This window comes from Pongo pygmaeus, chromosome 9 (assembly GCF_028885625.2).
Source record: "Pongo pygmaeus isolate AG05252 chromosome 9, NHGRI_mPonPyg2-v2.0_pri, whole genome shotgun sequence".
Taxonomy (NCBI): domain Eukaryota; kingdom Metazoa; phylum Chordata; class Mammalia; order Primates; family Hominidae; genus Pongo; species Pongo pygmaeus.
This window is the reverse complement of record NC_072382.2, coordinates 93,758,765-93,785,893: the sequence shown is the minus strand read 5'-3', so window position 1 is coordinate 93,785,893 and position 27,129 is coordinate 93,758,765. Positions and strand designations below refer to the sequence as shown.

At 40.9% G+C, this 27,129-nt stretch overlaps 1 protein-coding gene and 1 pseudogene across 8 annotated transcripts in view; one reads left to right on the top strand and one right to left on the bottom strand.

Moving 5' to 3' along the window:
• Window positions 1-27,129, bottom strand: part of FAT3 (FAT atypical cadherin 3) — a 675,042-nt gene that overhangs the window by 547,520 nt on the left and 100,393 nt on the right. The gene's annotated exons all lie outside the window — the stretch shown is intronic.
• Window positions 11,563-12,024, top strand: LOC129008724 (NADH dehydrogenase [ubiquinone] 1 beta subcomplex subunit 11, mitochondrial-like; annotated as a pseudogene).

Here is a 27,129-nt window from a genome sequence, read left to right as displayed (position 1 = left end):
AAGCAAATAATAGAATCGAATTTTGTCTTCTTTTCTTTTTAGCATGCCAAGACAACTGTTGAGGTTTTTTAAAAAATAATATTGCCTTTTCCACATTGAAGCCAAGCTATTTGTGAAGCCAATATGATAGTTACAGTGTTTTAGATGCTCCGCACATTGATTTATTCTACTGCTTCTAGATTATTTTAAAGAAAGCACTTAGTTCCCAACCTCAGAGCCTATTTTCTACAACTTACTAACATAATCAATAATTTTTGATATAATCTCCAAAGAGATCATCAAGCCATCAAACTTTGAGACATTTATTTTTCAGAGGCATTCCTGGTGTGCCTCCCCATTCTGCCCTTCTGCTCTGTTAGGATAGATCTTACTGTGGGACTCAGAAGGGCATGCAGATTTTTCTTTCCATGGATGAATAAATACCAGAGACCTTGGGGGCAGTGAACAGCAATCACAGAGACTACCTCTCTAGGACAGCCTTGGCTCTGCAGGGTACCTATGCTTGCTTTGGTAACCTGACAAAGCTGTTTTCTGCCAACATTAATCTGGTCTGCTTAAATTGGTGAAACTTCTGAACACTACCAAAGGTATTTTAAAAATATATTTCATTTTCATTCCCTCTCTTCCTATCTTTTCTATTTTGAGGGGATTTTGTTAGCCAAATTGGGACGGTACTCAAGAAATTTTCTATGTTAGGCTGTAAAGCAAAGAACAAAGTCAATGTAGAGTCCCCTTGACAGGAGTCCTTGAGGAAGGTGACCCGTGTTCAAACTGCAAATGGAAGATCAGTCTCTGCTCCGGTGTATGCAGTGCCAGAGCCAATGCCAACACAAAGGCAGAGCATGCAATGGTTACAGAACGTGCACTTTGGCACTTGACTGCCTGCATTTGAATCCTATCTATGCCATTTACTAGCTTTACAACCCAGGCAAGCTATTGAACCTCTCTGCACCTCAGTTTATTCTTCTATAAAATGAGAACAATAATGCCTACCAAATAGGATTTGAGTTAATGAATGGAAAATACTTAAAACACCTCATGGCACATTGTATATAATTGTTAGCTATTATCATTAATAAAGGCAGATTTTAGAGAAGACAAAATCTGGGAATCACAAGACGGGGAGTAAAATTTACAACCTACCCTACGTTTTATTTTCCGGTAGAAAAAAACACACATCAAAGGTAAAGGAAAGAATGTCCTTTCTTTACTAAAAACAAAGGAAGAAAACTATGTTAGCCTCAAAGGTCAGAGAAACCTGAGTTGAATCCAGGACTTGCCATCTAGTGCCTGGGTGACTTTGGGGCTAATACTGAAAGCTTCATTAAATCTCAGTTTCTCTATCTTTAAAATGGGGAGTATAAGAGTTCCCACTCTCAGGTAAAAGGCTTAACGTAGTGTCTGGCACATAGTAAATATTCCATGAATATTAACTGACATAATTATTAAGGTTTTCAGAAGCAGGGATACAAAACAAAAAACAAGTAAAACTGAGGTAAGGATAAAGGGTCCAGAGAGGGACCACACCCAATATGAAAGCTACCCTTTCACAGATCACAAATTTGTGCCAGGGGTCAGAGTCAATGCCACAGAGAGGTCCTGTGCATGGTGACATGGCCAAAAGCTATTGCCAGAGCTCTGTAATCGATTCCAATTCCTGTGTGTGCACTTTCAAACTCCGAAAACTACAGATGCATTAGGGAGCTACTCCTTAGACCTATCATTTAATTCCTGGGGAGTTCAAGCAAGATTTCTCCTTGCAATGATGAGTCCCAGAACAGCCAGATACTGCTTAGCCCTATCTTCTAGAGCAGCCTATTCTGATACCACTCAAATTACCATTCTCATGGCACTACTTTATGTTCTGGGTCCTTGCTCCTGAAATCAGTTATAGACTGCTCGTATGACATACTTGGGAATAAAGTTTTACTCCCTGGCTGATGCTAATGGCTGCCTGAAAAGAAGAAAAAGGGTTTGATGCAGGTTATTTTTTTAAAATACAAACCATTGTAGCTAGAGAATGTGTAAGATAATATACTAAGTATTTGAATCACAATAATTTAGGTTATGCCATTATTCACATTACATAATGAAATACTGAGCCAAACCCTTGTAAAGTCACTGAGTTTTACAGCCAAAGGGATCATAAGCTTGTCTGCCCCAACACCCTAGTTTAACCATTGAGGAAACAGATTGAGACAGGTTATGTGATTTGAACAAGGTCACACAGCTTGCCTATAAAAAAGCTAAAACTAGACCTAAGATCTCCGCTGTGAATTTGACTCTGACAGCTCTTGCCTCCTTTAGGAATGCAGGTCTCTACCCATCTGCACCTACAAGTTTTACTCAGAAGGTTTAGATAAAATGCCACCCACCAATTCTATGAAGCTATTTTGGAGATCCCCCATTCAAATGTGAGCACCACTTCTTCTAAAGCTGTGACTCTTAAACTCTAGAGACCATCAGAAACATCATAAGGCTTGTTAAATTTCAGATTTGGGGGTACCACTGCAGAGTTTCTGACTCTGTTGATCCGGGGTGGGGCCTGAGAATTTACAATTCTAACAAGTTCTGAAGAGATGCTGGTCCTGGGACCCCACTTTGAGAACCACTGCTCTAAATATTCTCTGTATTTTATTTCTACCTACCTTTCTGATAGTACTGTCTTCCTTAGATTAGTTACTTACGTGTATCTTTAAAGTATACATTGGACCATAAGCTCCTTGAAGAAAAGTTATGGGCTTTATTTCTTCTTATAGTATCTAACAAACAGCCTTAAAATGGTAAAAAATGAATCAATTTTTGGTGAGGGGGACTGGGCTAGTCGGCATACACCATTAACTCTACAGCAGGCTCCGGGGAGAAGATGAAATGAACATCAGTCCAATTAGGAATTACAATCATAAAACATAGAGACCCTGTGGAAATAGCTAGCCCACTATTTCCCAAACTGTGTTCCATGACACACTAATTCTGTATAGGCAGGCAACTAAAATACTCTTTAGGAAACATTAGTTGAACAAAGATAAAGAGGTTTCTTAAGGTAGAACTTCCTGGAGCCTTTAATATGCTCCAAAATACACCTCCCTCATCTCCCATCCTGCGTCACCTCTAAAAATTTACTCCACTTTTTAATCTCCATATGAAAGCACAGTAGATATAGTGCCCTCCCCCAGCCTTATCTGAGGGGGGTACGTTTCAAGACACCCAGTGAATGCCTGAAACCAAACCCGACTGCCATCAATCGGGATGTGTTACCGTTTATGTTTTCCACCCACAAACTTAATGCCTTTTCCATCTAAACTAAGCACTTATCACACACTGTGGCTGTAACTCTTGCAGTTTCAGGTGTGACAGCAAAACCAGCACAGATTTCTTTTTCCTTCTTCACAACTTCGTGGATAGAAGATTCACTCTTACTCTAGGTCTTAGCAATCTCAACATTTTTTTCTTTTCTTATGAAGTCAGGAACTTTCACCTTTTCACTTAAAGGAAGCAGTGTACAGTTTCTTTCCAGCATATCAAAATTGCCAGAATCACTACTCTTGAGCTTTGGGGCCATTATTAACCACAGTAAGGGTGACTTGAACACAAACACTGCAATACCAGGATTGGTGATCTGATAACAAAACGGCTACTAAGTGACTAAGGGGCGGAAAACATGCACAGCATGGACATGCTGGACAAAGGGAGGATTCTCAACCCAGCAGGATGTTGGAGGAACAGTGAGGGATGAACTGAGAGTTCATCAGGTAACTCAAAATGGCATGAAATTGAAAACTTATGAATGGTTTATTTTTGGAATTTTCCATTTGATATGTTGGGACTGCGGTTGGCAGTGGATAAGTGAGACTTTGGGAAGTGAAACCATGGATAAGTGAGGGCTACAGCACCTATTGTCTACTTTTACTATTAGAAATAAAGTTCCATGGTGCATAGTCAGAATTCAGTAAATACTTGTTACATGCACAATCATGCTATGTAATTTGGGATCCCAAGGGATATAATATGTACAATTTCAAAAATCTATTTGATCATGAATTCCTTTCTTTCCCCCTATACCCCATACCTATACTGCAAAGTCTTAAAGAAAGAGTGTTTTGTGAAATAGAGTTGGGGCAACATTGAGTCTAAGCTAGACACTGTGGCTCTAGCTGCCTGGAAAGCTTTGGAAGTGAGGTATAATCAATCCCAAGATTCTAAAGACTCATTATTCTCCTTCCTCCTACACCATATCATAGGGTACAAATTATCATGTTAACTAAGCTGAGTGTTATCCCTGAAGAAACTGTTCTAATACTTGTCATATAAACACATCCCCACATTTCGACTGAAGAATGAGACAACTGCTCCATAATTTGCTGTGCTAAACATTTTTTCCCACTAGAAAAAAAGCAAATAGAGAATTTGCACAGTTCTGTGAGCTACAAGGTCTAACACGAAGAGAAGAATCTTCTCAAGGTTGAATAATCATCCATATATTTTCATAATTTTTCTTATCTAGTTTTACTTAGTCAATGGCCAAAAGTAGTTGGCCAAGTCAAAAATATCCTGAGATACAAAACCAAAAGCCAAGGTCATATTTCAACTCTCTGTGGAAAACTCTGCTTGTCTACCCTGAGCTCTAAGTCTAAGTACGGCTTTATAACAAGAAGAGTATTTTATTTACAGGGATATAATATCACCTTTGTCATTCTGCACAAGGGAAAAAAATCCCAAACCAAAGCCTTCAGCTGGTTCTGCCAAATAGCCAAGTAGACCATGACCAAAACCCAACCTTTTTCATTATAATAATACTCTAAATTCTAACTTTTTCCAGTGGTGCAAATCTTCCTGTCTAAGAGTGGTCTCTTAGGAAAGAAGTCAGTCAGCATGCAGCAAGAGTAATTCAAGTTGGTTCTGAGAAAAATGGAAGATTCAGCCACACAGCGGCAGTGTTATGAATACCCTCCTTTATTTTCTCCCCAGGTGCTAGAAATATTTCCATACAACACTGGTTAATGTCAAGTATCATTTCATCAGTAAATGCTTCAAATTCAGGAGTAATTCAACCAGGGGCTATCAGAAGGAAAGATTAGCATGTTGTTCAAGCCTTTTAAAAATCGCTTCTCTCTCTGGAGAAAGAAATTCATCATGGTATAAGATAAAAAAAAAAAAGTAAGGAGAGGATATAATTTGCTCCTATGCTTGGCTGTCTGAAAAAATGTGCCAGAAAAATGCATGATTTCATTTTTTCTCTTATAGGCCTCGCTGACAGAAACCAAAGGGTAAATATATTAGTATTCTCTCATGCTTACAATTTTTTTAAAAAAAAAGAAAACCTTTTCTAGTAATAGCATTTACTCTGGAAAAACAGCTTGGAAGAGAAAAGGGGCCAAATCATTTCAAGTGGAACAAATAAATAGTGTTAATTCCAATAGTCGGGGGGCAAAATGCGGTTCAGAAAAAAAAGTGCTTGGAGAGCCTCTGATTTCTACAGTCTGACACAATGGATTTTTACTGCTCTGCCAAGTTCCTGCCATCTGTTATATTTCCAAAAGTTAACATCTTTTTAGCCATCCCAATTGCCATTCCCCTTTAAAAGTGAGTCTCTTTCAAGGAAAAGAGAATCTACAAAGTGAAATCGGAACACAGGAAAGCAGAAGATAGAGGACCTTCCCTTGTTGCACCCCTTTCCTGTTGAGAAACAGATGGTAACACAGGGCAAGGGGAAAGCCAGTGCATGGTAGGGAGGGGAGGCGTGGGCATATGCAGAGCTGCCATACATCATTGAGGTGAAGGGGCATCACGTAACCATTTTCCGAAGAATGGAAACTCCAAAAAAAGATGTGATAAATGATAAGACATCCTGAAGTTTGTGGAGGACTTATGAGAGAATAATAATTCAGTTCCAAATCTTACCACATTTACACATGGGACCAGTTCTTGCCCTAGACAACGCAGACACAGGCTCAAGCAGGTGGTTTTGTACGTGCTTGTCTATTTGGCTAAACGTCCCCCAAGAATGTAAGGCAGCAACACTGAGTTCATCCATGGTAGGTAGACAATGAAAACTTGCTAAAATGAATTGAATGAGAAGAGTAACACACACTCAGCTCTCTAAAATGGGATAATATTAGCTATATCTGGCTTCATGAAGGTTGGGATATGAGCAGATGAGTACCAGGAAAGGAGAAGGGAGAAAATAATTATGCAAGAAATAAAGAAACAATATATCACAAAATGGCTGAGACTCTAAAATAGTATTTCAGGCAGCAATCTGAATGAACTCAGAAAGGAAAAGAAGAAACCAAACAGCTTAACATATATTAATAGAAGGATGAACATACTGCAGAGAGGTAGAAATTATAACATGGGAGGAGAAAAAGAAGATTATTTGGAAACAGGCAGCAATAAGCATTCCAAGGATTTAAAAGAGCGTGCATGTGGGTCAAGGAATACAATCTAAAAGTTTGCTGACAATCCAGAAATCTTGTCAGTCTTGTCTCCTGATATTACCATCACTGAAAACTGTGTCTTAGCAAACAAGGCAAAATGCAAGTCTTGTTCCTTCAGCTCTCCCATATTCCCCATTAAGGTTATTCATTATTGACAGGTGCATATAAGCCCACATTGCCTGGATTAGTACTCAGTGCTAATGAGACCAAGGTCACCCCTTCAATCACCACATGGGACTACCCACAGTCTTTCTTCCTAAGAACAGGTCAACAGGGACAGCTCTCAACTACCCTCCATCTCCACTAAAGAGCCCGAGGCTGCAGAATCCTGAGTCAGTGGGATCCTCTTCTTATATACTCACTTAAGAAAACATATTTTCTTACAGGGACGGGACATTTGTAGACATTTTTGTAGACACGCCTTAAAGAAAGTGTCCAAGAACCTCCAGCTAGTTATTTCAGCATAAGCAACCTCAGCCTAACATTCTAGGTCCAGGACAGAGTTACTATCCCAAGGCAACCACAAATAGACCAGGTGTCTATTTGAGATCTATTTGAGATCGCCCAGCCCTTCAGAGTTGGCCTAAGTAGAATGCTGCCCCCTAGAGGTGCTGCCACAGAGACTAAGACAAAGCCAGTTGATGGAGCTCATCCTAAGAGAAAACTAGTCTTCCGAATCTCCGCAAATCCTGCTGCACATCCCAAATTTTGACAACTGCGTCTTAGCTAACAAGGCAAAATGCAAATCTGGCTCCTTCAGCTCTCCCATTGTCCCCATTAAAGTTACTTATTATTGACCGGTGCATATAAGCCCACAATGCCTGGATTAGTTAGTACTCAGTGCTAATGAGACCAAGGTCACCCCTTCAATCACCACATGGGACTACCCACAGAGTCTTCCTAACAACAGGTCAATGTGGATCTTTGGAAGAATTAGAACTCGGGGTGGGTAAGGTATGGCCAATGAAGTGACTTCCTAGAACATGTTGTATCCTTGAAATGAGGTTACCAAGGACAATCAGCTTGTTTTGCTCCTCCAATCCCCTCTTTGGGATCCTGGTATCATTTTTGAAACTGAAAGCCAGAGTGAGAAAGCAATCCAATGCAGATGGTTCAAACAGAAAATGAATGTATATGAACTCAATGAGTTCAAATACAGTTAAGGCAATGGAGCCACAGCAGATTACACTTCACAGCCAATGAGGTGAATGAGAGAACAACTAAGGGGCCAAGCATCAGTTGACTGTGCAAAAGATGACAGCAACCCTATAGCCTTAAGCCACTTACCAGTCTGACATCTCCACTCTCATCCCCTCCATAGCACTCCTGCTACAACCAACCAGCCACTTAGCTGAAACCTACACAAATCCTAGCCCTGCACAAACACTTCAATGCCTTTCCCATGTTTTCAGGATAATAAAGACCAAAACTGACAAGGCTGTGGCTGAAAAGGTTCCGCCAAATTTGAGCCTGGCTTTTTTTTTTTTTTTTTTTTGAGATGGAGTCTTGCTCTGTTGCCCAGGCTGGAGTGCAGTGGCACCATCTCCACTCACTGCAAGCTCCACCTCCCGGGTTCACGCCATTCTCCTGCCTCAGCCTCCCGAGCAGCTGGGACTACAGGCGCCCGCCACCACGCCTGGCTAATTTTTTGTATTTGTAGTAGAGACGGGATTTCACTGTGTTAGCCAGGATGGTCTCGATCTCCTGACCTCATGATCGCCCGTCTTGGCCTCCCAAAGTGCTGGAATTACAGGCGTGAGCCATCGCGCCTGGCCCCTGGCTTCTTGTTTGGCTTATCTCAAGCCACTCTCTGCTTTCCAGTGACATTGGCCTTTTTTTGATCCTAGCAGAGCACGTCCCACCTCAGGAGTCTGCACATTTCCCAAGTTCAACTGGCTTCCTCTTCCCTGATTTCCCATTATAAAAACATGCACAGAGTCACTGCAGCTTCCATATTCCTCAGGGCAGATTTATGTCATCTCCACGATTAGGTATGGCCCCTGTTATGTGTCCTCAGAGCACATAGAACATTTCATTTGCAATACTTACTATTATTCTAAATATATTTTAGTAAGACTATTTAACTAATATCTGTTACTCTAACTTGGCTATAAACCAAATGAAGAAAGGCACTTTCTCTTTGGACATCAGTTACCCCACACAAAACACACATACTACTGGGCACATAGTAGGTGCTCAATAAATATTTGTTGTTTAATGAACTACAAATGTCTTATGAAACTCCAAGAAAACATAGGATTAGATCAGTGTTTTCCCATAGAGTAAGGGGCAATTTTGACCTCCATGGGACATTTGGCAATCTCTACAGACATTTTTTGTTATCACAATGAGAATGATGCTGCTGGCTTCTAGTGGATATAGGCCAGAGATGCTACTAAATGTCCTACCTAGGACAGCCCCCAAAACACAGAATTTACATGCCTAATATGTCAATACTGTTGAAGTTGAGAAACCCTAGATTAGCAGAACTAATTCAACTATATTGGGAAGGATAGAGCCAACGATATATTAATAGAAAAAAACAATTCCCAAAAGGAATTTTTACATAGCTGAGACACTGCATAGAGCTCTTCTGCTGCCATTGAGAGGTTCCGGGGATCATGCTCCAGGCAAGGTCAGCTCTGCATGGCTGAGGTTAGAAATTGGGTTCTCTTCTACTGGAGCTGGGATGACTTTCATCCCTACAATGTAAACCTGACTGGGTTCTGAGGTCCCCACCCACAACAGAGAATTAACGATCCATCACCTCTTGGTGGTAGAACCAAGATTTCTCCAGGAACTATTTGCATGTAGCAAGGCCATCAGTCACCTTGACAGCTAGAATCCCCGTTTGTTCCCAAGGACTAATGTTCTCTAGTTTTTGGCCAACCTGACTTGTATCTCACTCTTTACAGAAGCATTTATTCTGCCAACAAAATCAAGACCCCAGAAGATTAACCTTCTCAGGTCAACACAGGGCCACCTCCTCTCCAGAGGCGCACATAATTTTCTCTGCATGACTACCAGGACCACAGCCTCCCAGGCCTTCACGTGGCCTCACTTTTCCATGGCTTTGAGAAAATCATTTTACTCTGCAGCATGGTTACGAGACAGCGGCTGTCAAATCCTGCCCGGCACTGTGAAACCAAGCACAATCCCCATAATTCTACCCCAAACTACAATAACCTAAACAGATTTTAAATGCCTCTCCTTAATATCAAAAACTTCTGCAAATGAAATAGGACCATTGCTTTGACAAGCCTTAAACTAAGAAGCCTCATTCCATGTAGGTAAGTAGATAGTTTTCTTCTAGTCCACCCCTGAGTATATGTAGTTAAAAACCAAGTATACACGTTGCCACTAATTATGTATTACAAATAAATAGTTTACACAGCATATGTAAACTGTGAAGCGGGGAAAGCAGCAATTTTGAGCATCCACAGCAGATGTTTAGGGCAGCTGTACAGGGAAGCTGACAAGAATTTAGATGAAATTCATTTTAATGCCCCACAAGAGTCAGGGAAAGTTTGTTTAACCTTTACCAAACTATTCCACCCAAGGAGTTCAGATCTGAATTTTCTTTTAGAATAGATTTCTATCGTTGTGTTTAACATGCCTTTCCTATTTCCTCGTTTTTAAAAAAAAAATCTAAAGAAAAGGCTCTAGTGATTGGACCATTATGAACAAATGTCATTCAGCCATTATAAATGTAAGCCCAGAAACGTGCTTTTCAATGCCCATGATTTGGCAACAAATGTTATAAGAGTAAATGATATTAATAAGGAATTTAGCACCAGAAAAGTTTGTACAACAAGTACTTCGAGGTTTGAACTTGAATAATCCAATAGACTATACTATTGTTTTCAAGAACTACTTTCCGTTAAGTGCAGTGGCTTACACTTGTAATCCAGCACTTTGGGAGGCCGAGGCAGATGGATCACCTGAGATCAGGAGTTCAAGACCACCCTGGCCAATATGGTGAAACCCTGTCTCTACTAAAAATACAAAAATTAGCCGGGCGTGGTAGCAGGCAGCTGTAATCTCAGCTACTTGGGAGGCTGAGGCAGGAGGATGGCTTGAACCTAGGAGGCAGAGGTTGCAGTGAGCCGAGATCTCACCATTGCACTCCAGACTGGGCGATGAGAGGGAAACTCCACCTCAAAAAAAAAAAAAAAAACAAAACAAAACAAAAAAAAACTGTTTTCCAGATCAAAAAGAAAAATGTTAGCTCCCAGCCTTATGTGGCTTAACAATACCATCCTTCCATTACTTTTACATTTTTGGGAGAAAGAACAAATGATAAAACTGGCAAAAAATTACTTAGACTAAATGTCCTGAACCAGAAATTCAGGCATCAACTACCCTTTGCCTCACACATATTTCTGCAAGATCAAGTACCAGGCATTAAAGAAATATTTGTTGAATTGGGAAACAGTGTAGCAAATAGCTAACACAGAATAAGTTCTTACCAGGTTGCAAGATCTTACACATCATTGCTATGTTATCTAAGCTAACTAAAGGTTTGTGTTTCTAGAGTCAGGGATATTAAGAGGGAGGAACTTCAGCGGATGTTTACAGCAGCAGCCTCACCAGGGAAGTAAAACAATGCTTCTGAGGGCTGAGTATATGTCACACAGGCTGGCGGATGGCAACGATAAAATGAGGGCCCAAGCCCCAGACCAAAAGTAAGTGGTTATAATACTATTATATTTTAAAAGGGTTTTAATGGAAGACCAAAGAACATGCTTATTTGCCATCCTCTCACAGAATCTTAGATAAAAGTCATATAGCCTAGGACTCTACTTCTCCTACTCGAGTTTACTTGGATTCAACATTTCACTACCAGACCATCAAGAAAAATTATCTGATAGTTTTAGATTATTTGATTTTGTTAATCAAATACCTTCTGGTTATTTGGTTTTATTAAAAATGGCAAAAAAAACCAGTTCTGTTCTAGGCCATCATAATATTGATCTCTCCACTAAGTAAACATGAAGCAGATAAATTAATTATTTGTATAATTTTGTCCTTTACAGTTCATGTAAAGGCATCAAATCTTTATCATCTGTATTATAAAACCCACATAGAGTCTATAGGAGTTGGAGACCCTGTAGGACTATCTGTCATGGCAGCTGGGCTGTTAAGTTTGAGCGCTCCCGGTCTTTTGGCGGCAGTGGCAACGCAAAGGCTCTTGGCCACCCACGTCCGCTGGGAATCCAGCTTCTCCAGGACTGTGGTCGCCCTGTCTGCTGTGGTGGGAAAGGAGCCCCCGGAACTGACTGTACATTGGCAGGAGGACCCAGATCCTGAGGACAAGAACTTCTATGAGAAGAACCCAGACTCCCATTGCTATGACAAGGACCCCATTTTGGACATCTGGAACATGTGAGTTGTCTTCTTCTTTGGCGTCTCCATTGTCCTGGTCCTTGGCAGCACCTTTGTAGCCTATCTGCCTGATTACAGGATGCGAAAGTGGGCCCACTGCAGAGCTGAGATGCTTGTGAAATACCGAGAGGCCAAAGACCTTCTCATCATGGAACCATGCTTCGACCCCAGCATGATCCAGCTGCCAGAGGATGAGAAGTGACCAGTTGCTGAGTGGAGCTCAAGAAGCACCATCTTCCCCACCCCTTGCCTGCCATTCTGACCTAATTAAAGGGGCTGAAAGTCTGAAAAAAAAATCCATAGGAGTCAATGCATACCAATCTGATGTTTTTGAAACTTTGGACTTTGTTGTGTCTGTTTGATTTTGGGATTGATTTTGGAATGATTGTCCTAATATATCTCCTTCTTCCTTCTCCACTGATTCCATTTTAATTTCATTTTCAATTTCCTTTTATAACATGTTCATAATTGATGTGACACACAGTGTCCCCTTGATCCTAGACTAAGGCCACCTCAAAACCACTAACCTACAACTGCAAAAAAAAGTGCATATACTTAACATTACTGAACTGTACACTTAAAAATGGCTAAGATGGTCAATTTTACATGTTTCTTCTTTTTTTTACACAATTCAAAATAAAAAAAAACATATATATGTTTCTAAACAAGCCTTCTTTAGGGATGGTACTTTTAAGGTTTTTTATATAAGGTGCAGAACACCTGAGCTTTACGGCAGAGCCCCAATATTTTTGGAATGAAAGTGGGAGGGAGTATGTATTGACTACATAATTTCATACAATTACCTCACTTAAACCCAAGGACATGCACAATAATTACAATACATCACCTTCTGTCCATCATCTAATCCACTGCAAAACTCTTGCCTGTCAAGAAAGCCACTTAACCTAAATAACAAGTCAAAGAGTGAAACCTTCAATTTGAAATCATTTAGGAATTTTGAATACATTCAGTGTCTAAGGAGGAAAAGATAGGTGGGTATTATTATTATTATTATTTTTTTAACAAAAACAAGTGTTAGGTTTCTCATGTAGACCAACAGAAGATAGATCTAACACATAAGATGGGGACAAATGGACTACAGGTAACTCCCAAAGATACTCAAAGTGAGCAGAGGACAGAGATGGTTTCATGTCTAATGTTCCTGCTGTGGCATCATCAGACATTGTGGTGACATCATCAGACATTTAATGTAGTAAGCATTTCTCCTTTGTAATATATGCAGAGCTCATCAAGATCGTGGTGACACCTGTCCCTTCTGGACAAGAATTTCCACAGGTCTCATCAATGGTGAACACGCAGGGCAGTCCCTCCAGCCTGACATTCCCTCATGTAAGCCTAATTTAATTGTGGCCAATTCTTATCTGAGTCAGCTCTTCACCCATAGAAGAGAGAAACTCTGAACAGGTTTCACATATGCTGGCCTGGGGCTGTTTCAACTGGCGTCTTCCATAATTGAGGCAGCTATCTTTTCTCCTCCAGGTAGTGTTTCCACATTCTACCAGGGAAAGAATGATAAGCTAGATATGAATGAATGGCATTATTTGCAAGTGGGGTGTGCCCTCCTAACTCATGGGCAGAATCACTTCTTTATTGACAGTATTTTCTGGAATCCCACTACAGATGATTAAAATTAAAAAGAAAGAAAAAAAAACCCTAGGCAATAGATCAGCCTCTTTTGTACAAGGTATAAAATTGATCCTGATAAAAGTGGAACCTGTCAAGTCATAAGGCAAAATTTCATTAAATTTTAATTTTGTTAAAATTAAAAATGCATTACTCTTACTTTTAAAGATCTACCAAATGGAATGATGTTATTCTCCCTTTTTATTGAGACAGGGTCTCAGTCTTTCACCCAGGCTGGAGTGCAGTGGTGCAATCATGGATGGCTGCAGCCTTGACCTCCCAGGCTCAAGGGGTCCTCCCACCTCCACCTCCTGAGTAGCTGGGACCACAGGTGCATGCCACCACACCTGGCTAATTTTCGTATTTTAAGTAGACACAGGTTTTTGCCATGTTGCCCAGGCTGATCTCAAACTCCTGGGCTCAAGCAATCCACCTGCCTCGGCCTCTCAAAGTGCTGGGATTACAGGGTGAGCCAGCCACCACACCCAGCCTCCCGCTTTAAGTCATTAGTCTCCCTTCTTCATGATCGCACTTTAAATGACAAGACATGGCAAAATGTAAATATTTGAATACTGGTCAACTACATTGCTTACCAATTCAATTTTCACCCTCAATTTTCTCACCAACTGTAATCTATTTAAACTGAGGAGAAAATGCAAAAGTTTTTCTCCCTTTTAGCTTTTGCTGGGGGGGGAGGGGGAATCAAAGAAGGGCCTTGATTAAAGAGATGTTTCAGGATGAGTATAAATGCTTTGTAGCTCCTGTGTATGAGATATAACTGAGGAGAGTACCAAACATCCCACCCTTCCTTCAAAAATGCCTTGCTACTGTTTTCACGGAGAAAAAAACAAATGCTTTTAAGGTAAGACGTATATTTATGAGGCAGAAGTAGAGAGAATAATTTGAACATAATTAGAGCTTATAAAAAAACTTTCATGGTTTTTCTAGTTTTTGATCAAGGCTAGAATCTGGAGAATTCTGATTATGTTACAGGACTTGCAGCTTCAAATTCTCCACCAAATAATGGGATTCTGAGAGAAAACACACTTGTACAGAGAAGAGAAGAAGGCAAGGTGCAGAGAGACAGCTGGATGGACACTGATGACTTACTAAACCTCCCTCTTGGTCCCAGGTCCCAGGGCCAGCTGCTGCTTTACTGGAATCCTTGACTCTCTCATACTAGAATTTCAATGATTCCGGGGTAAGTCAGAGAGTTAAATTACTAATATGACTGAAAGAGAATCTGAAACACACAGGAATCACTATTATAATAAATATTTGTAACTTTACAACGGATCAGACCAATGGTGCTGAAGCCCAAATACCATTAACATGATTCCACATGTGGAATCGCAAAGCAGCTGAATGACCTAAGACAGCTATTTGACCTCTTCATTCCTCCCCAGTCATTTGGGTAGGACTTATAAGTATCTGGCCTTCTATTCTGCTGATGTTCAGCTTGCTTTCCAGTTTTTATACACAAAAATATGGCGCTTGGGTTCTTGGCATGACCTTGGAGCCATCAATTATCTAAAATTTCTACTTTTTAACGCTGACATCACTTAAACCCCACTGTTGTTAAGTACACTGGTTCTGCAACTAAATTTAATTCAGCCAACATTTATGAAATACCTAGCAGAGATCAACTTCAAGGAACTTAAGGGAGGGAAAAACTAACATAACATGGCAAATAATATAAAGCAAGGAAACAAAGGGCTATGAGGACACAGAGCAGGGACTAATTGCTATGTAGGAGCAAGAAAATGGAGGAACTCTATGGAATAGAAGGCAATAAATAGTATCTTACTAAGTGCCTACCAGTTGCCAGATATTGTGATCATGTATGCCTTAAACACATTATTTTATTTTATTCTCGCAATAAACTCGGTGGGTATCATTATCTCCATTTTACAGATGGTAAAACTGAGGTTTGAGGGTGCTCAAGGGAGAGAATACAGTCATGAGTTTTTAGTTTCTGTTTCTGGTTGGGCCAGTAAAGCCCCTTCCTCAACCCTCTCTTCTGCTTATCACTAGAGACAGAAACCAAAAACCATGTCTTCAAGCTGTTAAAAGCCTAAAACAAAACAAAACAGAACAACAACAAAATAAGGCAGGTTGGACAAGCTTGGTTAATTAAGGTATTTGGCTTATGTTCTCATTCATATGTGGTAGAGCTATAATTCCAACTTAAGTATATTTAATTCCAATGCCTAGGCTCTTACCCACCATGTTATTATGTTCTCACCTGAGGTGGATCACAGAAGACAGAAACAATTCTAATGATTAACTGGAATCTTTTTGGCCCGAAATCCAGAGGGAGCAGAGGAAGTAAAAACACAGATGTGGGAAAGTGCAAGAACTGTCTGAGAAAGAATCAGTGACCCGGTTTAGTTCAACTGGAGGAAGCTCATACACAGGGTGAACAAAGCACAAGCCCTAAATGTCAAAATGAAGACCATGAACTTTAAACTTGGGCACTTCAGGAGCCCCCTCCCTGCCTGCTTTTTCCTTTAATGATCAGGTTAGCACCATGATGGAAGAGCTGCTTCAGGAAAATGATGGCTCTTGTAGCTAACGTGTGTGAGATATAATTGAGGGGAGTAGATAGATAAGAAGCAGAAGGATTTGATAAGGAACCCTAAACTGAAAAAGGCTATCTTAAGAAAACATCATGGCCCTTTAGTCAAGTTAATTTATCCCAGCTTTAGTACTTTATATATGTATTATTGTTTAATGTATTATTTTTCCACTTACAAATCCCCATGATTATATGCCAAAACTATTTTTAGTCAACAAATATTCTAAATGAGTGGGTCTCAAGAATATAGGCCAGAAAATTCCATTTAAAAAACAAGAAAATCTGAGTTCCAATTCAGTTTTTCATTTACTTTAGACTACATTGTGTTAGGACATTCACAAAGCCAAAGACAAGAAGGTTAGTACCTCAGTTCTGGAGTGTCTAAGTCCATGATAAAGGAAAAGAAGTCAGGATGTGGTTTCATAGCCACTTTGTAAGAAAGAAGGTCAGCTGCTTCCAAAACACCCATGACAGACACTTTAATAAGAAGGGGTTTACTGCTAAAATAACACTCCACACCTGCCCTGAGGGGCTATGTTTAGTGTTATTTTACCATTATCTGCATTTCATGTGCTTCTGCCACAAGCCTTTATTTTGTTAAACAAACTATAATATATGACCTGCCTGAAGAGAAAATATTTATTCAGATCAGGAAAGGACTTTTAATACCTCAGAGAGGTTTTCATGAAACTCATTTAGAAAAAAAAAAAAAAGAAGAAGAAATAAAACATACCTTATATGCACTGCATTTCATTATCTATTCAACCACAGATAATACTTAACTGTGCAATAGCAGTGCTAAATCATGTTAAATTACTCTTGATCTACCACATCTTAAAGATAGGCTGAAATTTATCTCAAACAGCCCTCCTAATTATATATTTTATCTGACATGATAAAGTATTTCATTACAGGTTTTATTTTCTTAACATTTAAACAACTGTGTATAGCATTAAATAACATCTGAAAAGCTGTAAATGTATGTTTCTTTCTCTCTCTCTCTCTCTCTCTCACACACACACACACCTCCCCCCCTTTACTCCTGTCAATTTCCCTAACAAGAAATCCCTTCCTTTACTCCATTACCATAATTTGCAAACTAAAGTCAATGGGAACTCATTAAAATACTTCACATTATTCAATATTTGTTGTGTTTATCAGATATTTAAAGCCTTTCCTTCCAAAGTGCTAATATTCTAAAAAATAAAACAATTATACATTTTGTAGGCATAATAGCAACATTCAAATGAATATTTACTCAAATAAACAATAATGAAGCAAAAAAGTACTCCATTTATTTGCATATTTTTGTCCATCACCCAACACAATGCCCTTAGAGTTTATTAAAAACTCAAAACCCACGCAATACAGCTGAAGGAACTACACTCAGAACATGAAGGTCTGAGTTGTATTTCTGTTTGTCTTGGGACCCTGGGCAAAACACTTAAACTCTCTGACCTTGCTCCTTCTCCCCAACCTCACAGAGCTATTTATAAAATCATGTTCCTGAAAGCATCCTGAAATTTAACGTATAAACTATCTTTCATTGTACCGCTGAGGAAGCCAAGGACAAGACAACGAAAATGTCTTGCTCAGAGTTAAAAGGCAGAGGGCAACAGATAGCTCTGCTAGATTCTCCAACAGGCAGACAAATTGTTAGGACATGAATAAAGCAGAGAGGGGGACAGGGCAGCTTCCATGGATTAATGCCAAATTCTGCAATCATAAAATCTAGAAACACACTATTTTAATTTCAACATACATTGAGTTTTATAATATTTCAAAAAAGTCTCATTTTATTTTGACTTACATAGATGGGCACATGATCATCTTTCAATGTTTAGCGCATCTGAAGATCTTAAAGTCTCTAGGAAGAGAATGTTTTTGCTTCAGTTCTTTCCACTACATTTCAACTGTTTTTGGGTTTGTCTGTTAGCTTTCTTCTCATGCTAAGTGTTGCAACCTTCACTTTAAAAATGCAAAGTCATTTTAATGTTTGACTTTAAAAACTTGCCTGATTTCTAATGACTGTGAAAAACACATTCAAATAAAGCTGAAGTGTACTAAGTACAGGTCAAATCTTCCTCTGGTATCACCCAGTGTGCAAGCTTCATTCCTCCCCGACAGTTTCTTACTGCAGAAACTGTCAAGGTTTCTGACTCATTGATTGGTAAGGCAAGCTCCCAAAGGCTTGGAAAAAGCTAACAAGCTAGAACTGGAGAGAGGGTTTTTTTGTTGCTTTTTTGTTTGTTTTTGGTTTTGGAGTTTTTTTGGCATTCAGCAACAGCTTCTCTTTTGCAACCTGCTCAGAACTCCTTGCATGAAGCTCCCAGGCTATCACAAAAGAGCTGGTGCTTGTGCAACCATTACCCTCTGTTTACTGTCTCAGACAAGAAACAAAGAAAGATAGGTGCCCAGCAACAGAAGTGTAGCAGGAAGAATTTAGGTTGGCCCCCAACTTTCAGAAGCTGAGGTTAAAACAAGTTAGCTAACAGGGGCAGTTTTCTTTCAGCAACTCCTTGAACCCTCAGGACTCAGCAGGCTTGAGGTTTTAACAACTTTTATGGATGTATGAATGCAGAAAGGAGAACGACTAGTGCCTCCTTAGGAACTGCCTGCCAAGATCTCCTTACCATTGAGTTCTCCAAGGCTCAGCTTTTGGAAATGTCAGTTCTGGAAAAAATTCAGAAGTCACAGGCCTTTGTGGCAGGTAGGTGACAATGTGGACTTAAGGCACAAGTCTGAAAGCACGAATGGCTGTCTCTATCCTGCCCTTCATCTACCCAAAATGAGGAGTGGGGAGACTTTTTGATATCCAATCTGGAATTCCAGTATTTTAATTTGAGCAGGTGCCGAAGAAACACAGAAGCACTATGAGATTTTAACAGAGACATTTATACCCCAACTCTACGTATTGCAGTTAAATTTGGAGAACAGTTCAGCTCTGTGATTAGCAACAAGTCTCTGCTTAGTGTTTTCTCTGTGCATAGCACCTTGTTAGCTGGACACGGGATAAACAGTGACAATGTGATGTTTGCCTTAGAAAACTTAACTCACCACACCACCCTTTACCATATGAAAAATGCAATTCAAATTTCTCTTCTAATGTCATATTTCTTTAAAATGTATTTACAATGCCAAATGCTTCAGGGCACAATGAGTCAAGGTAAAAATTTTACTCCTCTCAGAGAAACTTGACCTATATCAGAAAGAAATCCAATAAAAAGGTTCCCAATCACTTACAGCACTAATATGTTTTAAAATCTTTGCCATCTGTACGAGGTTTTCCAAATTATTCAGGTAATTTTAAAATGTACTACCTAGCTTTTTCTTCACTGCAACTCCTTAAAGTAGGCATTATTCTTCATTTTTACAGATGGGGAAGCTGAAGCTCAAAGAGGTTAAGACTTGGGCAAATCAATCAGCTCTTATGGTCCCAGAGCAAGGACTCACAGCACAGGTTTCTGGTTCACAGTGGCCTGCATTACTATAGACACCAAACAAAATTACTTCAGCTATACTTCAAGACAGAGAAGGCAAGCATTAATACTGAAGAGGTTTGTTCCTCTTCAGTAGATTTAGTTTGTTATCATTGGTTTAGTGAAAATTTAATCTTGGGAAATTTCTTTTGAGAAAATTTTTGAACACCCTTTGTGACATGTCAGGCATTTGTTTGTGGCTGTTCCCCTCTGACAGAGGCCTAGCATGGCTCAGGGACTAGGCTTAAGCCCAAGGTTCCCTCAATAATCTCCCCTCTGACCTTCGGGAGTAAGAGGTGACAGCATGCTGGCAGACCTTGCAGCCCTCGCTCGATCTCAGTGCCTCCTCGACCTCGGCGTCCGCTCTGGCCATGCTCGAGGAGCCCTTCAGCCCACCACTGCGCTGTGGGGGACCCTCTCTGGGCTGGCAGAGACCGGAGCCAGCTCCCTCTGCTTGCGGGGAGGTGTGGAGGTTGAGACGCGGGCGGGAACCGGGTCTGCGCGCGCGGTTGCCGGACAGCGCGAGTTCCCGGTGGGTGTAGGCTCGGCGGGCCCCGCACTAGGAGCGGCTGGCCGGCACAGCCAGCCCGGGGGCAGTGAGGGGCTTAGCACCCGGGCCAGCAGCTGAGGAGGGTGCGCCGGGTCCTCCAGCAGTGCCGGCCCGCCCGCGATGCGCTGGAATTCTCGCCGGGCCTCAGCTGCCTCCCTGCCGGGCAGGGCTGGGGAACCACAGCCCGCCATGCCCGAGCCTCCCCTTCCTCCTCCTCCCACCCCCGCCCCCCGCGCCCCTCCCCGCACCCCACGCCCCCCCCGCCCCGCGCCCCGCGCCCCCCCACCCCGCGCCCCCCTGAGGCCCCCCGCTACTCCACTCCACCCCTTCTGCCCTGGGCTTCTGCGCCGCCCGAGCCTCCCAGATGAGTGGCGGGCAGCTCCACCTGTGGCCCCAGTGCAGGATCCACTAGGTGAAGCCAGCTGGGCTCCTGAGTCTAGTGGCGACTTGGAGAACCTTTATGTCTAGCTAAGGGATTGTGAATACACCAGTCAGCACTCTGTGTGTAGCTCTAGGTTTATGAACACACCAAACAGTGCTCTGTGTCCAGCTAATCTGGTGGGGACTTGGACAACTTTTATGTCTAGCTCAGGGATTGTAAATGCGTCAGTCAGCACTCTGTGTCTAGCTCAAGGTTTGTGAATGCACCAATCAGCACCCTGTGTCTACCTCAAGATTTGTCAATGCACCAATCAGCACCCTGTCAAAACAGACCAATCGGCTCTCTGTAAAACAGACCAATCAGCGCTCTGTAAAATGGACCAATCAGCAGGATGTGGGTGGGGCCAGGTAAGAGAATAAAAGCAGGCTGACCCAGCCAGCAGTGGCAACCTGCTCAGGTCCTGTTCAACACTGTGGAAGCTTTGTTCTTTCGCTCTTTGCAATAAATCTTGCTGCTGCTCACTCTTTGGGTCCACACTGCCTTTATGAGCTATAACACTCACTGTGAAGGTCTGCAGCTTCTCTCCTGAGGGCAGCGAGACCACACACCCACTGAGAGGAAGGAACAACTCCAGACTCACCGCCTTAAGAGCTGTAACACTCACCGCGAAGGTCTGCAGCTTCACTCCTGAAGCCAGCAAGACCACGAACCCACCAGAAGGAAGAAACTCGGAACACATCCGAACATCAGAAGGAACAAACTCCAGACACGCCGCCTTTAAGAACTGTAACACTCACCGCGAGTGTCCGCAGCTTCATTCTTGAAGTCAGTGAGATCAAGAACCCACTAATTCCAGACACAGGAGGACCACATCCTTCACATCCTGATATCCTTTTCTGTTCCCTTTCATGGATATAAAGTTATTTTCAGCCATCTCAAAATAGATGAAAAAGATCACAAGTGATTCTTTTCAGCTGCCTTGCAGACAACCATCCTCCTAACCTAAGAATCTAAGATCTGTTTTTCTAAGAAAGACTTTCCTAGGATGAATTTCTTCTACATGCATCTTTTCCTGACCTCATTACTTCTACAAGCAATCCTCCAAGCTGAGTATGTATGTGTGTTCCCTAAGTCAGTTTGACACTCATATTATTTGAATACATTTACCATTCATTGTGCTGGCTTCCCATTCTGCATTGCCAACATGTGAATCTGCTTACTGGTGGGTTAAATTAAATATAAATTCCAAAATTCAGTCTACATGTGGGGCATTGCTGCACTCTGACAAACCCTCTTCGTCTCAGGATGCTTCTTCTTGTAGGGATCTTCTTGTTCATCAGGGTTGTTCTCTTGCACCATCTACTGAGGAACCAGTTCAAATGACTGACTCATTCTCTCTCATGAACCATCACACTCTGGTGAACTGGGCCTGAAACACACCTTGATGAATTTAAAACAGGAGCATGCTCTAGTTTACAGCTTCTAAGAGCTTGGGAAAATAGCTGCAGGGGATGCCTGTGCCAGGTAGATAGTTTGGGTCACCAATTCCTCCCTGAATGGGTCTCCAGATCGGAAAAACATCACTAGGAGTTCACTTGGTTTTCTCACTAAATTTTATATCTCATTTTTCTCCTAAACTAATTGTTAACTATTGGAACTTCACAGCAAAATTAGAAGTCTACCTGGAGTCACATAAAAATCAAGAATTAATACACTAAAACAAACAAAAGCAAAAAAACCTTTCTGAAAGAAAAATATTTGATAATATTTCTATAATCCTGGCAGAGGAGAAGTCTTCCTTATAGAAGCCATAAAGAAAAAAACTAACGAATTTGACTACATATAAAATAAAAAGCTCTGAGCAGAAAAACATACTGCAAACAAAATTAAAAGACAAAATAGGAAAAAGCCTTTTCAACATATATAACAAAGAGCTAAAGTCCCTAATAAATAAAGAGCTCTTATTAAATAAAAACTAAGTGGAACACAAATAGCTTAAAAAAAATTGGGACGAAGATAGGAACTACCCCTTCACAGTAATAAGTCTTCACAAAGAGAAAAAAAAATTCTATAAAAAGATGTGCATATTCCATGTGATGAGCAGAATATAAACTTAATTAACAGCCTACCTGAGGCTGGGTAATTTATAAAGGAAAGAAGTTTATTTGGCTCAGTGTTCTGCAGGCTGTACAAGAAGCATGGTGCTGGCATCTGTATCAGGTGAGGGCCTCAGGCTGCTTCTACTCACTATGGAAGGGGAAGGGGAGTCAGCATGTGCAGAGATCATGTGGCAGGAGAGGCAGCAAGAGAGCAAAAGGGGAGGTGCCAGGCTCTTTTTAACAGCCAGCTCTCCTAGAAACAAACAGAGCAAACGCTCGCTCATCTCAAGGGAGGGCATTAATCTTTTCAAGAAGGATCCACCCCCATGACCCAAAGGTTTCCTATTAAGCCTCACCTCCAACATTAGGATCAAATTTCAACATGAGGTTTGGAGCGGACCATGGCGCTGCCACATGTAATACCTAGCAAAAGAGGCATGCTGAAACTATAGCACCCATTTTTGTATGGTATTGGGGGAAAAAAAAGGTCTGGATGATTACACATTCAAAAATAACTCAAAAGAAGAGGGATTAGAATAGTGAAAGAGAAAGATTGTATATTTTATTTCATATTCTTCTTTACTGTTTGAAGGTTTTTAAGCCATTATTTATAATCTGGTAATTTAAACAGTCTTTTAAAGCCTCAAAGTCAATTGTGGTCTAGTGCTTTACCCCACTGTCACATCACCCCACCTCCCTCCCCAGGTGGACAACAGCTGAAGTCACAGTTTAAAATATCCCCACTTCTCTACGCCACACAATTCATCACCTCTGTCTTCACTGAATCCACTTTTTAAATATGTGGAAAGCCAAAAAGGTGGTAATCGATGTTTTATGGCTGCAAACCTGAGGGCACATGGATTTGAATTACATCTAACTTAGTGGTCAACTTCTAAAGTCATTATGTCCCCTATACACATGGCTGTCATGTGCCTCGTAAGGTGACACTTGTGAAGTAGTGGCTCTTACAGAAGCCAGAGCATTAGATGGGAAGACTTGAGTGCAAGTTCTTTCTCTGTTACTTTCTAGGCAGATAACCCTGAACAATTTCTGATTAATCCCTGAGGTTCAGCTGTAAAATAAAATACCCAGAGGATATCACTACTTAGTTCATTTACCTTGTACGATGATTACAGAAAACTCAATGATCAATATGAAGCCTTTTGTATAGAACAAAAGCATTTCAGTTATTCTTATCTCCTGTATATATTTCACCAACTGGAGATCCCTTTCAGGAGGACCAGATGTTAAAAATGCAAATATCCCTGAAGTATAGCATCGTTTGTCACCCTAGCTTCTACTGCTTTAATCAAATAATCTGGCAACTAGCTAAGTATGATTTTGTGTTCAGAGTGCAGGAGTTGATAGGAGGTAGGGAGTTGCATTTGGAAGCAGGAGGGCAAGAGTGGGTAAGGTATGGGAGTCAAAAGCACTTAATGTCCACGCAGAACTGAGAAGAAAAAGGAACAAGAGAGATACTCAAATCCTAAATGGATAAACAGCAGGAACAAGACAGGAATGGGGGCCTAAGCAACTCCCAGAGTTGTCTGCAAGGCTGAAAATCATAGCCTCCATGGGCACCACCCTATGCTCTTGTTGGAAAGAGAAAAAGAAAGGTAGACACAGGGACTCATGGAAATTTCTGCCTCTTCTCTGTCCATCTTTTTGTAACTGTTTAGATCAAGAGCAACAGTCCAAGAATTCCAAGATTACCTTGAAACTGCACTCCAAAGTGAGAATACCATACTCATTTTAGAAGTTAAAGAGGCAAACTATCGCCCTTGTTTTATTGGTGAGAACTCTCTTGGGTTAAGTGACTTCCTCAGAGTCACTGCCAAATGGCTACTTATTTGCAGACCCAGTGGATGGGACCCAGAGCTTTCAGCTACTGAAAGGGTTGCTGCTGCTGACTCCCTGTTTTAAACATGTGGAGTCAATGATGTCTGAAAATCATTCATAGGCCACAAGCAATGGGAAAGATACATTTAACCCACTGTCTTATAATCCTGGAGAAAGCCACTGTCTTGACAAGTGATTAAAGAAAACGCATCTTTTAACTTCTTTTTACAAGAAAAGAATATGCAGACTAGTAAGTGTTTTTAAAATATTTTAAAGGCTGCCATATACTATATCTCTTGGCTTCTGAATTTTCTGAAATGTTCTGCCCCAAAGTAAGAATCCATCAGAGCTTGAGCCCTCCAAGAAACTCCTCATTGTCCTAGTTTTGCAATCACAATATGACCTATTTCTGTCCATTCCCTGCTTCACTCTGCTTGAACTATAAAGAAACTTGAATTCTCTGATTCCATGGCTCTGACTCTTGGCTTTGCAAGTAGAAAAAAAAAATAAAAGGGAATCTTCTATTCAGTCTAGGTGCCTTTTAATAGGAAGCCTACATAAGTGTTTTTCTTCCACCTTTTTCTTTTCAACACAGACAAAAAAGAAAAATTCAGTAGCAAGTTGCATGATAAGCAAAAGTAACTCCATGTCTTTTAATAAATATTATTTAAAATGTACCTATACTGCATACAGAATATCTTAAAATTCTGATTATTCCTATTTCCCCTTGAAAAGTGACTGAGTAAAGGAAAGGAAACTTCAAGTTGCCTCTCAAGTGCAATAGTAGGATAAAAAAGCAGTTACTTTGCACTGGGCCAGTGAATGCTGACTCCAGAAAGCTTCAGTTCCCGGAATTATTAAAGAATTATTATACTTTTACTCAGTAATCTAAATAACAAGTGAGTCAATATAGGTCCCTATTTCTAAGTCTTGAGAGTAAATAGCCAATAGAAAATAAGACTCCAATTTCTGATGAAGCAGGGATAGAGGCTGGGTTCCTCCAGACTGTACAGGAGAATACACTAGCGGGCTGTGCATGGTCCCAGCAGAGTGGGTTAGGAGCAACAGGCTTCATGCTTATTTATTTGGATGCCCTTTGGTGGAGAGCCAGCCATGGTCAAGTAAGGTCCAACATCACATCTATTATATCCACCATCAACTACAACCATCCTGATGGAGGCAATGAAAGGAAGAGATGTTGTCCTAAAGGAAAGGCTGGGCTTTTGGACAGGTAGATGGCTGGCTGAAATGTTTCCTTCTTTGTCTACTGCATCCAATAAGTAATACAGACATTAAGTGTGTTCAATTCACATGGAAGGGGGTTAGAAGGATTAGGATCAACTGTTTCCCTGGTTTTTAATGCCTTTAATTCAGAAGGCAGCTTGCATAAAAATTAGGCTAAAGTCTGCAATATTGTATAGGATTGTTTTTGCCTACACAATATTCATTACCCTGGTATTGCTGAAATAACACCACGTTTCTTTAGAGAGCAAATATGTCCAACCCCATGTCATTTCACTTATGACAACTCTATGAGGTAGGTTTAATTAGCCACTTTTCACATTTCAGCAGATGGGTAAACTGAGGCTTCAAAGAAAAACTACTTGCTCAGAATCACATAGCTAGTATATGATGGAGCCTCCATGGCTCTGGCGTTCAGTACTAGTTGTCTGCAATATTATGTTGCCTACCCAAGAATTACTGTGTTTTAAACTTTCTTGCCAGCATGGATATGGCTTGAGAGCTAGACCATAAGCTGAAAGGGCTTAGTAATGCATAAAAGAAATATACACATCCCACAAATAAAGAATGGCCTGGCCAGGTGTGGTGGCTCATGCCTGTAATCCCAGCAGTTTGGGAGGCCGAGGCTGGCAGATCACGAGGTCAAGAGATCGAGACCATGCTTGCCAACATGGTGAAACCCCGTCTCTACTAAAAATACAAAAATTAGCTGGGCGTGGTGATGCATGCCTGTAGTCCCAGCTACTCAGGAGACTGAGGCAGGAGAATCAATTGAACTCAGGAGGTGAAGGTTGAAATGAGCCAAGATCATACCACTGCACTCCAGCCTGGTGACAGAGTGAGACTCCATCTCAAAAAAAGAAGAATGTCCCTTAATCTATGTCACTCAAGCTGCTGCAGACATGCCAAAGTCCTGCATTCCAAAAGCACAGACACAATTTTAGCCACATGTCAAATGAGGGCTAAAGTAAGGAGTTGCCTGTCAAAATGAGAAAAGGTCTACCTGCAATTAAAGCACAGGTTTAAAAAGGAGTTTAAAAAAATGAAGGGGAAGAAGACTAAGGTAAAAACAAAAAACAAACAACAACAACAAAAAACTGTTATACTCATTGTGTACACCTAGGGAGTCACTGATAATAGGGCCAAAGTTTCTAACTTAATAGCAACCATCAACCTAAGGGCTTTCTACACTTTCTCAGCAAAAATTTCTTTCATGTAGCTCTAGCCAAAGGAAGCAGAATATATTCACCGTTTGTGCTGTAAGGAACCAGAGAAGTGGTGTCTTCAGGTCCCCACCAACTGTTTGGAGCTGTCAAGGCTGGCAGGCAAATCAGAAAGGATCAAGTCAAGCTTGTCATAATTGTACCTTAATGACTTCACATGCTGTATGAGTCTCACCTGCTCCACATGTCAAACAACAATCCCCAGAGAATGTTCAGATTCCAGAGATATCTCCCCAGAGACTTGACATAATTTAACTAGCATGTTTGAAAC